The sequence below is a fragment of the Sapajus apella genome, unplaced genomic scaffold (genome assembly GCF_009761245.1).
Source record: "Sapajus apella isolate SASKATOON/1434 unplaced genomic scaffold, GSC_monkey_1.0 scaffold8, whole genome shotgun sequence".
In the NCBI taxonomy this organism is placed as follows: domain Eukaryota; kingdom Metazoa; phylum Chordata; class Mammalia; order Primates; family Cebidae; genus Sapajus; species Sapajus apella.
The window spans coordinates 21,545,659-21,559,427 of NW_022436948.1; the positions used below are offsets into that span (position 1 = coordinate 21,545,659).

Consider the following 13,769-nt stretch of genomic DNA (forward strand, 5'->3'; position numbering starts at 1 on the left):
TCATATGAAAATGGAGATTATTGTTACTTGCGCAAACTTAATTGAAATCCAGTTGCAATTTAAAACTGTAAGGCTGTCAATTAAAATACAAATAAAATCATTTAATTGTACATAAGGAATGTGGAGAACCCGCTTTAGAGGTTTAGATGAAAAAAGAACGAGGAGAGTATAGTAGCTAAGAGTAGGTAACAGTTTGAGTGAGACCTTTTTAACCATTCTGGGACTTGTTAGCAATCTGATCTTACTTCTTCTTAATCTTTTCTCGATTAGAAGCCTTTGAGAAAAAGTAGACATTTCTACAATTCATTTCTGAGCTCTACTGTGTGCTATACTTAAAACACATTTTTCATTCCCTTCAAATGCTACTGCTTGGACAACACATCAAAATGTAACTTAAATATTTGATTAGCAGTGTATTGGTTTTCTATTGCTGCTGTGAAAATTGTCACAAATTTAGTAGCTTAACACAAACAATACATAAAATTAGAAAAGCAATCCCAGGCTTTAGTAAGCCATGATCACAGCCTGCATGAGAGAGTGAGACCTTGACTCTGAAAAAATAAAAATAAAAAAAAAAAAAGGCAAGGTCAGGTGTGATCTGCTGAGTACAAGCCATTGAGCCTTTCACACTGATTTAGTAAGTAAAATTAAACATATAATTCAAGTGGTAGTAAAAATAGTGCTCACTTCTGCAAAGATATGTACAAAAACAATACATATAATCGGAAGCAATGTTATGTATTTTTATGTTTATATCATTCACATAAACTATAAGTTGCAAATAAAATAATTACATAGGTAAAGCAGAGAAATTTATCTACTAATCATTCTCTTACAGTTCTGGAGGCCTGAAATCCATCTCACGGTGCTAAAATGAAGGTGTGAGCAGGGTCATGCTCCCACCGGAGACTCAACGAAAAATTTGTTTTCTTTTCTTTTTTCGAGGGTGGCACAGCTCCTACTCCTGAGCTTTAGGATCCTTTTTAGGCAGCAACAGTGTACTTAAGCCTCTGCTCTGTCTTTGCCTCTCCTTTTCTGATTTCCAGTTTCTCTCATAAAGGCTTTTGTGATTACATTGGCCCTATCCAGAGAGTCCAGAATATTCCACCCATCTCAGGATCTTTATATTAATCACTCTTATAAATTCCCTTTTGCTGGAGGTTAGGTACTAAACATCTTTGCAGAATTGAGCACTATTCTTACTACCATGTGAATTATATGTTTAATTTCATTTTCTAAATCAGTGTAAGGCATCAATGGCTTGTACTCAACAGATCACACCTGACCTCGTTTTTTAAAAAAAAAATTTAGAGACAGGGTCTCACTCTCTCACACAGGCTGTGATCATGGTTTACTACAGCCTGGAATTCATGGGCTCAAGGAATTTTCCCAGCTTAGCCTCCCACAGCCTACCTTTTTTTTTCCCCCTACGTTTAAAAAAATGTGTATTTTGTAAGTTTTGCCTTTCCTTTAAATTTCTGTTTTTAAGCTGAAAAGTTTGTCAGAGTTAAGCTATTAATAAGATATTCTTCAGGGTTAAAAAATGTGACACAGGGCCGGGCGCGGTGGCTCAAGCCTGTAATCCCAGCACTTTGGGAGGCCGAGGCGGGTGGATCACGAGGTCAAGAGATCGAGACCATCCTGGTCAACACGGTGAAACCCCGTCTCTACTAAAACTACAAAAAATTAGCTGGGCATGGTGGCACGTGCCTGTAATCCCAGCTACTCAGGAGGCTGAGGCAGGAGAATTGCCTGAACCCAGGAGGCGGAGGTTGCGGTGAGCCGAGATCGCGCCATTGCACTCCAGCCTGGGTAACAAGAGTGAAACTCCTTCTCAAAAAAAAAAAAAAAAAAGTGACACAGAAATTAATGATTATTAATCAAGTTTATTTTAATCTAAAAAATACTAGCTATGTTTAACCATTACAGTTATTTCAGAATAATCCCTTAGTTCTCTTTCTTTCTTCTCTCTGTTTCTCTCTCTCTGTCTTCTTAGAAAATTAGCTTTTACCAAATTTTGTAGATACAGAGACAATACATATAATTAGAACCATTGTTATTAAATATTTTTATGATTATATCATTCACATAAACTATAAGTTGTGAATAAAATAATTGCATTGTTAAAGTAGAGATATTCATCTAAATAAAAAAACAAAGATTCACAATAATATTATGTCATTATGCCTTCCTAATTGTCAGAAGATGAGAGTTGCTTTTGATCAGACCCCAACACTTGCATTTTCTGGCCCTTCCATGTTTGTCCAAGGCCCCTTCCAACATCTCAGAAACTAAGACGGAAAGGACTATGAACAATCCTGAATCCAACAGAGTAGATCTCTGCATTTCATGCATGTTGCATTTAAGTAATTATAATTTGTCTACAGCAATTCCCTAAAACTAAAAGAGCCGCTTCAATATTCCACATCCTTTAAAGAGCAGTACAAGTCCTATTTCCTTGATACAATTTTTCACACAGCTTCTTTTTTTTTTCCCCCATTTATTTATTTTATTGCATTTTAGGTTTTGGGGTACATGTGAAGAACATGCAAAATTGTTGCATAGGTACACACGTGGCACACAGCTTCTAAACTGCATCAGTCTCTTCTTTCTTGGGTCTCCTTCAGAAACACGAGTGGTTTTTTCCTAGTTATGTACTCTCTCATATTGCATTATTACTGCTATGACTCTTTCTCTAAGCTCTGTGAGGCCTGAGCTCTTAAAATATGCTGTTTAAAATGTGCTTTAGCACCAGTTCAGAAACCTAAGTATATAGAAAACCAAAAAGTCTCATTATATATGGTAAGGAAATTGATTTCATTGATTTATAATTATACATAATGCTATTTTCTTTCCAAATATTTTTCAATGATGTTGAATAATATACTATCAAAAGCTTTCTGGAAGTAATTTAATTGCCTGTAGTTGATTAATGTTTATTTTTAATAAACCTATAACTCATATTCTGAACATAGAATATTTTAACACAATCCTAATCCTATCAATATATTTAGAGATAATAATTCTTTAGTTTCTACTAAAATTGCCATTTTATAGGTTGATATTAATATTTTAAAACTATTGTTCCATTAAACATAAAATAACATCTCTTTAAAAGAAAGTAACGAGAACCATCTACCCATTAGCATATAAAAATGTCAATCTCTATTTCCAAAAATGTTTTAAGTAAACAACTATTTTATATGTAGGTTTGGGAAACTCTCTTGTGATTTAGGTAAATTTTCCAACACTTTTCTTTTATTGCTTTCTTTAGATGAACGCTAGATATGTGCAGATCTAATGCTAACGTATTAAATTATTATTCATTTAAGATATTCCAAGTATTGTAGGCTTTCTTTTTAGCAAAGTTAGTAGTTGATGCATTACCATTTATCACAGGTAGTAACCTATGCAATGGCTCAGTTTGAATAAAATCAAGTTAATTCTTGATCGTTAAAGGTTACTCAGTGTCTCTAATATATTTTAAAAGATGATCTCAATTCAAGAAAAATGTTAACATAATCATTTAAACCATTTAAACAATTTTGCAAAATATCTAAAGAATGCTTAATCAGGCTTGAATTTTTCCCATAATTAAGTCAAAGCACTGCTCAAATCTGGTAGGAGAAACTGCAGTTACATTTCTTTAATTTTTGTTCTGTGAAATCAGTTGCCAAGATAAGACTTTTCCCTTGTCACTTTCCCTTATATTCTGAAAAGATTGTGGCCAGAATATGTTCAAGCCTAAATCCAGTAAAATGTATTAAACTATAATGCTTATATTTTTGTGAATGTTGATCATTTTTGTTATTTGCTATCATTAACATATATTCAAATTAGTCAAAATATCTTAAGGTAAAAAACCTATTTGTGTAAAAACAATTTCTATAACAATGTGGTTACTTTTTTCAGATTTAAGTTTAATAGTAACTGATTTCGGATTCCATTCCTAGGAAACCACATTATTTTAATTCATGGCTCACACAACTTTTCACCATGTTTGCAGGTACTGCTCTGAAATCGCCATGACCTCTAACCTAGATGGCTGCAATACCTACTAGGACTTCCCGCTGACTCCATGTTAGCCTCTCTGCATTCTATTCTCAACAAAGCACCTAATGTGATTCACTTAAAACATACAAGTCACTTCATGTCACCCCCTGTTACTCTGAAGCTCTAGTTTTCCATCTTGTCAGGATGGAAATGAAGAGTCACTAGAATACCACAAAATGACTGTTTTATGTGTTCCCAAATGCCACAGCTATGCTGGATTCACATTATACTCTCAACCTTTCTCTTTCTGCTCTAAGCTACATTCGTTTCTCACTTTTTCTCCACCATAATAGGTATGTTGCTAATTCATGGCCTTTGTGCATGTGGTTCTAATAATCTTCCTTAGATAATGTTTCACACTCATTTTATCCTTCAGGTATTTCTGCTGTATGTCATCTATCAGTGAAATCTACACTGGCCACCATATGGCATGCCCCCACCTCCCAACCATGCCTTAGCCACTTCTCCCCAATTTATTGCTTTAATTTTCATCATAACATTTATTGCCACTTGACTTGACACATTATCTGTTTATTTCCAGTCAATCACCAGTAGAATATTTAATGAATACAGAATAAATATTTGTTAAATGAATTAATAAGTTAATACATAAAAGACAGGGGTTGAGTCTTACTTCTATACCAGAGGCAAATAATTGAAAGCCCTCAGACTAAATCTAGCCAACCATATGTTTTCTATAAGTAAATACAATTTTATTGAAAACAGTCCTGCAAGTATGTTTACATAATGTTTATGCCAACTTTTGCACAGTAGTGGAGTTGAATAGCCGTGACAGAATGGGAAGTTAGCAAATACAAAAATATTAACTCCCTCGTTAAAGAAAAAGCTTGCTCACCTTTAACCTTCATTAAATCTTCATACAAATGATTTTTAATTCTCCTACCCTTCTTTTTCAAATGGGAAAGAGTAGCTGTTGTTATATCATTCAATGTTTTTAGCAAGTAATTGAAATGAGATTTTGGTAATTTGTGGGAACAAAGATTTATCTTAGAAAAGGGAATATAGTTTTGGAATCACAATTTTCACATGAAAATTGGTGACTGCGTAATGAGAAGTTTCATATTTCTGTAACAATTCTCTGGGAAATGTTCCCTAATTGTATCTAATAAAACTGATACAAAAATACCACAGGTTAGCCATTTAATGAAAGGCGTTAAAGAGATCATTTGAAAAATAAAAGGAAAGAAATTTGGATGCAAGCAATGACATTTTACTAAGACATGTTGCTTTATCTTTCATTTTTCTGAACTTACATGGACAAGGACATGTGATGTCTAGTTCCATTGAGCAATTAAATATTTAATGAGAAAGAGCACTAATTGGTAGATAATGCTTTCATTGATTGTTTCCTAACCAGTTGGTAATTGCATATTAAAGTCATATATTAGGGACTTAATTAACAATACAAATTACTCTGCCAAAAATGGCATATCATTACCACAGAATTTATGTTGAAGCTGTCTTCATTTTCTCTTAGCGTTTTGAAATCTTAGTAGAAGAAAGAACACTAAATTTAAGCTATTTTCTTTTTTTTCTGAATCCATTTGATTGTTTAATTGTTTAAGCCATGTATTCTTTAAGATCTGTGCATATATGTAAATATCGTTAGGGAATATGATTACTGCCCCAGTTTCTGGAAAATGAACTAATATGATAAATGCAGTAAGATGAAGTTCTTGGATGGAAGCAATCACATTGTAAATAATTTTACATTTAGTGTTAGGAAATCTATGCTATTATTAACAAAAAAATACAATGAAATAACTTTTATTTTAAAATTGATTGTTTTGAATTTGTGATAATTCAAATGACTACTTGTGAACTTTATTTGGCTTAGTGTATTATTATAAGTTGCCCTAACTTGTATCTCCTGTGTAGATTAAGAAATGTAACTTTTCCACCCATTCCAGAAGACTTCCTTTGTGACCCGACTACTAATGTCTCTTTATCTCAATAGTTAACCACTATCCTGTTACTTATAAGTATTCTGACACTTATAAGTCCTTGACTTTCTTTACGTTTTGTAAAGCAAATGTTTATCCTGAGATACCAGAATATAGTCACCATTTTTGCTGTGTCTAAATCTCCAACCTTTTCTTTTCCATTTCTGTTTTTTTAAGAAGCTGTAATGTTTGCTTGGAAAGTTTTCATGAATCTGGATTAGCCCGATTATAAAATCATGGTACAGAAAAATATGATTAAAGTCTTTAGATTATTTCTTTTAGCAGGAGGCTCAGTGTATCTGCCTTCTGGCTTTTATTTTTATTTCTCTCCCAGCGATTTAATGCCTGATAATTGTTCATTCCACCTTCCATTTGGTGTTAAAAAGTGGTTGTAACATAATTCTATCATTTTATTTTAAGTCTTCAGATGGAATAATTTTGCAGAGGAATGGTACCTTTCAGCTACTATTTGGTTATCCAATGATATGGTTCATACAGGAAAGGTGGAGAAATCACCTCAATCCTTTCTATAATTTAATTAGTTTTCAGAAAATGATTTGGATCACTGTGTTTTCAGCAGTTGATCCATTATTAGTTTTCACATTTATGTGAACTCATGGATTTTTTTTTAATTTATTAATTTATTTATTTTCCCCCCATTTATTTATTTTATTGCATTTTAGGTTTTGGGGTACATGTGAAGAACATGCAAAATTGTTGCATAGGTACACACGTGGCAGTGTGATTTGCTGCCTTCCTCCCCATCACCTACATCTGGCATTTCTCCCCTTGCTATCTCTCCCCAGCTCCCCACCCCCCACCGTCCCTCCCCTATTTTCCCCCAACTGACCCCAGTGTGTAGTGCTCCCCTCCCTGTGTCCATGAGTTCTCATTGTTCAACACCCGCCTATGAGAGAGAACATGCGGTGTTTGATCTTCTGCTCTTCTGTCAGTTTGCTGAGAATGATGGTTTCCAGGTTCATCCATGTCCCTACAAAGGACCCAAACTCATCGTTTTAATTCATTGTGCCTCTTATCCATATTGAAGTTCAATTTGTTCTATCTCTGATGTGAAAAATTTCAGAAGGTTGGCTATTGAATTCTTCAGGCATGATTATAGTGGCCATTGATAGCTTCCTTGCTATCTGTTCTGTCAAGATGTCCTATACTCAGTATAGTACATTTTCTTCCAGAGGCGTGAATACATCGATTTCTCCACAAAACACATTCTCTCTTAAATTGGACAATACTGCAATCTGAATTTATTATATTTTCTAGTTCTTTTCTAGGGGATTTAGGATTAATAGATAATGACAAAGTTACACAGATAAAAATGCTTGTGAGGCCATCCTGATATTTCCATCTTCATTTCCAATTCAAAATTATAAGATTTTTGCATGGCACCTTCTATATTACCTGTTTGTTGCAATTATATGCCTTGATAATTCTGGCTCTCAAAATACAAGAAATGATAGAATGAGAATATCCTGTAATTACTCATTTGCTTGATTTCTTATTGTACATACAACTGTCTCAGAATAACAATACTAATACTACCATCTCCAATTACAATTACTAACAAGAGTTTTGTTATTTTGTTTTACATTTTCTCTATTCTCCAATTTGTATTATTTCTGTATTGAAGATTTATATCTTCTCTCCTTGGTCCCGATCAGTCCAACTAGAAGACTAAACATTTTATTAATCTTGTCAAAGTATACATTTTGGTTAAATTGATTTTATTTATCTATTATTTTGCAGGGTCAACTATTCTAAGTGTAACAGGTAGATCAGTGTGACTTATGCATTCCTGTCAACCTTGCTGACTTTATTTTTATTTTCTAGGCTTTCAGCAATTCATCAATCAAAGGTCAGTTAAAAATTGCTCCTCAATGTCTTCCCATCTATTTTTAGGTGCTTTTAAAATAAAGCATATTCTTTATTTTAAAAGATTTCACTCATTTATGACTACTAGTTAATTGCCCGGTGAACTTAAATATGGCTTGAGTGTTTCTCAACAGATTGCTCTAAATAGCTAAGTTTATTAAAATAGGTAGGTTCATTAAAAAAGATTTAATTACATTATTGAACTGAAAAGATGTAATTAAATAATACTTTAGAACAGTGCCTAGTACATGGGAAGAGCTCAAGTAATATTAGCCAATATAATTGTGTTCTTTTTAAAACTAAAAATGCCCATGTATGTGATGCTGTTTGTGAAATATTTGTCATGTGTATTGTGTTTTTTTTTTTTTTTTTGGAAATAAATAGCTCAGATGAGATCATGGTAAAATTTTCATTAATGTGACTTCCAAGCCAGTTATATATACAGTCACTGAAAATAGTAGGTATGTGATACATTTTGCTTAGAAAACATTTCTAAATTAACAGAGTAAAATAGAAAACCATCTGAAATTATTGTTAATACAAATCTGCCAGATTGGGATCGTTGACCTCATCTCAGACTGAGTTCACAAGCTGGCCGACCAGTGCACAGGTCTTAAGGCCTTCTTAGTTTTCCATAACTTTGATGAGCAAACTGGTTCTGGGTTCAGCTCCCTGCTGATGGGCCGTCTCTCTGTTGATTATAACAAGAAGTCCAATCTGCAGTTCCTAATTTACCCAGGAGCCCCCCACCCTCCAGGTTTCCAGGGCTGTAGTTGAGCTTCATGACTCCACACCACCATCCACACCGCCCTGGAGCACTAAGATTGTTACTTCATAGTGTACAATGGGGTTCCCCACTGTAACCCCAAGGGTTCCTTGTAGAAGCTGAGAATTAGCTACACTAGAAAGAAATAATTTCATAGTGTTTATTGTTTAAAATGATAATTCCATGTTTTATTCTGAAGCAGGAGTTTTGAAAGCGCTTCCCAAGTTAGATCTCAAAATATTTTTCTTTTAAAAGTGACATCAAAAAATTCTGATATAATAAAAAATCAAATAAGTCCAATGTTTGACCTTTTAAAATTGAGACAATGTTAAGAAAGAAAAGGTTATCGAAAAATACAGAGACAGAGTTGAAATAATAATTTATTAGAAAAATAAAATCCTGATGCAAAAATAGGCATTAGCAAGCTATAATGTATGGTAGAGAGTAATGTTTGGAAATAAAGTTAGTAATAAATTTAATGAAAATATATGAAAATTTACATATTTTCATTGCATTTATGAAAGAGAAACATCTTTTCATTGTCATCTTTGTGCTACATTTAAACAGTATTTTACATTATGTGTCCACTACTACTGATACCCATAAAGTAATTAGGTTAAGATGACATTTCAAAGCTTAATATCCAAGTTTTGTCACCATTATGTAAAGGTAAAATGATATGTCAACGGCTTCTTGGAGCAATTGAAAGGCTAGCAATAAGTAATAGTTCAAGTCTTGTGACAGTTGAGACCAAATTTCCTTGTGATCCCTTTCAAAACCACCAGAATGCTATATTACTTCCAACTTTAGTTTTATTTTCCATATGCATTTCACAACTTCAACATTTTGTGTTAATAATAATCTTTTACAGCTAGACCTATTTAACTTTACATTAGTTTTACACCGAACATTTTTATGTGCAAATTCTAAAGGGGATGTTTAACCATAAATATTACTGAGTGCATTACTTACCTTGACTCTTAGCTTGTTGGGGTTGGTCATTGGACCCGATATCTGCTCCTGTCACCTTAGCCTCCTAACTCTTAGCCACTATGTGCGAGTGTACTTCTGTTCACATTGGCCAGCCTGGTGTCCAGACTGGCAGTGCCAGCTGCTAACTCTACTGCTAGGAACATGGCATCCAGCCCCACGTCCAGATGTCAAGTGAAAAGACAATTTGAGATGGAGATGACTCCTTTAACACCTTCTTCAGTGAGACAGGCTCTAAAAAGTATGTGCCCAGGGCAGTGTTTGTAGACCTGAAACCCACAGTTATTAACACAGTTTATACTGATACCTACTAGGCCCTTCTTCCACCCTGAGAAGCTCATCACAGGCAAGGAAGGTGCTGACAATAGCTATGCCTGGGGGCACTACATCATCGGCAAGGAGATCATTGACCTTATCTTGGACTGAGTTCACAAGTTGGTTTACCAGTGCGCAGGTCTTCAGGGCTTCTTAGTTTTCCACTTTGATGAGCAAACTGGTTCTGGGTTCAACACCCTGCTGATGGGACATCTCTCTGTTGATTATAACAAGAAGTCCAAGCTGCAGCTCTCCATTTACTAAGAAACCCCTCGCCTTCCAGCTTTCTGCAGCTGTAGTTGAGCTGTATGACTCCATCCTCACCACCCACACCACTCTGTAGCACTAATGTGCTTTCACAGTAGACAATGAGGCCGTCTATGATATCTGCCATAGAAAGCTCAATACTGAGTACCTAACCTACACTAACCTTAACTACCTTATTAGTCAGATTGTGTCTTCTATCACTGCTTCCCTCAGATTTGATGGAGCCCTGAATATTGATCTGACAGAATTCCAGTCCAATCTAATGTCATGTACGTACATCCACTTCCCTCTGGCTACTTGTGCCCCTGTCATCTCTGCTGACAAAGCCTTCCATGAACAGTTTTCTATAGTAGAGGTCACCCATGCTTGTTTTGAGCCAACTAGCCAGAGAAAAAGAAGTGACCCACGCCATGGTAAATACATAACTTGCTGCCTTTTGTACCCTGGTGACATGCTTCCCAAAGGCGTCAGTGCTGCCATTACCACCATCAAAACCAAATGCAGCATCCAGTTTGTGGATTGCTTTCCCACTGGCTTCAAGGTTGGCATTAATTACCAACTTCCCACTGTGGTGCCCAGTGGAGACCTGTCCAAAGTACACAGAGCTGACATCACACTGAGGGACATCACAGCCATTGCTGACGTGTGGCTCACCTGGACCAAAAGTTTTACCTGATGGATGCCAAGTTCCTTTGTTCACTACTCCATGGGTGAAGAGATGGAAATGAGAGAGTATTCTGAGGCCCACGAAGACATGGTTTTCCTTAAGAAGGATTATAAAATGGTTAGTGTGGAGTCTGTTGAATGAGAGGGTGAGAAAGAAGGAGAAGAATACTAATTATCCACTTCCTTCAGCCCTGCAGCGTGTCATACCCCCAGAATTTCAGCTTCAGCATTAGCTGACTGGCATTCAGTCTTTTCAGTTAGATCCTTTTCACTCAGTGGTGATCAAGTCTTTTCCATGTGTACCTGTAAGATTTTTTCATTATGTCTCAAAGTAAAGTCTTTAGAGTAAAAAAATGAATGGACCAAATAAATATAAATATCATCCAGTTATACAGGACATGTTTTAATTTTCTGCAGAGATTAATGTAATTCCTGTAAGTAATGAGAATTCATACCACTATTCACTGGATATGGATATATCGTTACTTTATGTTTTGACAAACATAAAATATGAGAAAGATCAAAATAGAGATGAATGTATATTAATAAGTACAGCATTATATGAGTACACAGGATCTGTTATATATCCCTATCCATTATGTAACTCAATCTATCATCTATATCCGGGGTCTACAAACAACATCCTGTAGGCCAAATCTGGCTTGCTGCCTGTTTTCATAAATAAAGCTGTATTGAAACTCAGCCATGTTCTTTTGTTTACATATTATCCCTGACTGCTTACCTATTACAGTGGCAAAGCTGTGTAACTGTGACAACCCACAAACCATTTAAAATACAAATAGCTGGCTGGGAGTGGTGGCTGACACCTCTGATTTCAACACTTTGGGAGACCAAGACTGGCAGATCATTTGAGGCTAGAAGTTTCAGACCAGACTCAACAACATGGTGAAATCTCACCTCTACTAAAAAAGTACAAAAATTAGCAGGGTGTGTAATTACAGCCAGGCAGGCACCTATAATTACAGGTACTCAGGAGTTTGAGATGAGAGAATCACTTAAGCCTTGTAGGCGGAGGCTGCAGTGAGCCAAGATAGCAACAAGGCACTCCAGCCTGGGAGAAAGACTGAGAGAGACCCTATCTCAAATAAATGAATGAATAATAAAATAAAATACATATGATCCTTTGCAGGAAAAAGTTTTCTTATATCTAATCTGTAATGTCAATATCAATACATGTATCTAATCATCTGTCTAATCTTTTAATATATATGCACACCTACATACACAAATGTGCATGCATATGTATATATGTGTGTCTGAATGCATTTATATATATGTATCTATTATTCAGAATATATTCATTTTTGCAAAAAGGGTTTCTGGTGGCACACACATTTGAAACAGTAATAAGATACAACTCTACAAAATAGAAGCAAGACAACCACTAAAAATAATAGAAACCAAAAAGAGCAAAATTTTAAATCTGATAAATCATTCAATTTGGGCATTATTGTGTTCTGAGATTTCTGGAAGATATGACAATCAACAAAAATATTGAGCTACATTGTTCTAATTGGAAAATGTGGTAAATTAAAGCAAATTCAAAAGAACACAGGAATAATTTCCTTCTTATATTCCTCTGTGTTTATGGATCACAGTCAAGTTGACCACAGAAATATAATCAATCTCTTTCTGTTTTTATGACAACTTGAGTTTTAATACAGAGTGTCTTGTAAAGCAGACTTCCTGAGGGCTTTATCAATCAACAAATATAAAATAACCTGAATTTCACTTCGTGCAATAGGAATAAATCTATGATGATATAAGGAGACATTTAGTTGTGAACATTGACATTTTCACATTTCAGTAATAAAGAAAAATATTTGTAGTAACCTATTTAAAAGGAATAAATAAATATATTTTTTAAGTGTCTTGTTTACTTTTTATTTTTATGTCTGAATTCTAAAGTTAACACATATGTTCACACAACAAAACTGTCTAATATAAGTGGCTTAAATAAATGAGTTTAGTCATATTTTGACTTCATTTAGCTCAGAGAAATGTTGAGTCTTAAATTGTAAGCATGAAAATAATACAAAAACTAAAAACTGGTGATTGATAATTCCCTAATCTTGTCCTTGTATGAAAGAAAATCAATGCACTTAAAATTTCTTTAGTTACAATATTCTATAATAATATATTAACATAATTTTGATCATCATGTTGACATCTCATGGAGTATAATTGGCTTCATGTGATGCGATTGTTGTATTTGATTTCTATTTCCTCAGTATTGCACTAGTTAATCTTATGTGTTAAGTAGAATAACTAGGAGAAAAATGTTTTCTATTATTTCATATAGGGAAACTGGTAAGCTTAATACACTTGTTATTCATTGTTAAAAATATACAGAGATAGCTAAAGTGGAGAGAATAGAATCTTTTTTCTTTAAGAAATTATGGTTATTATCATTAAATAATTATCTGGCTAAGTGTAGTAATATGGCAACAAGATTTTTGAATGTACTCCTAATCTTAAGGGGAATAATAGAAAAAAATATTGCTTCACTTCTTAAAAATGTCAACAGATATTTTACTACCATTCTTAAAAACTCTTTAAAGCCAAGCACAGTGGCTCACACCTGTAATTCTCACACTTTGGGAGGCTCTGGTGGGTGAATCATTTGGCCAGGAGTTTGAGACCAGCCTGGCCAACATGGTGAAATCCCTTCTTTACTAAAAATACAAGAAAATTAGCCAGGCGTGGTGGTGTGCACCTGTAATCCCAGCTACATGGGAGGCTGAAGCACAAGAATACCTTGAACTCAGGAAGCACAGGTTATAGAAGCTGAAATGGCATCACTGCATTCATTTCAGCTTGGGCAACAGAGCAAGAATCTG

General features: G+C 34.6%; 1 pseudogene; it reads left to right on the top strand.

Moving 5' to 3' along the window:
- The first annotated feature begins 9,722 nt into the window (after positions 1-9,722).
- Positions 9,723-11,080, top strand: LOC116550696 (annotated as a pseudogene).
- The last annotated feature ends 2,689 nt before the right edge of the window (positions 11,081-13,769 follow it).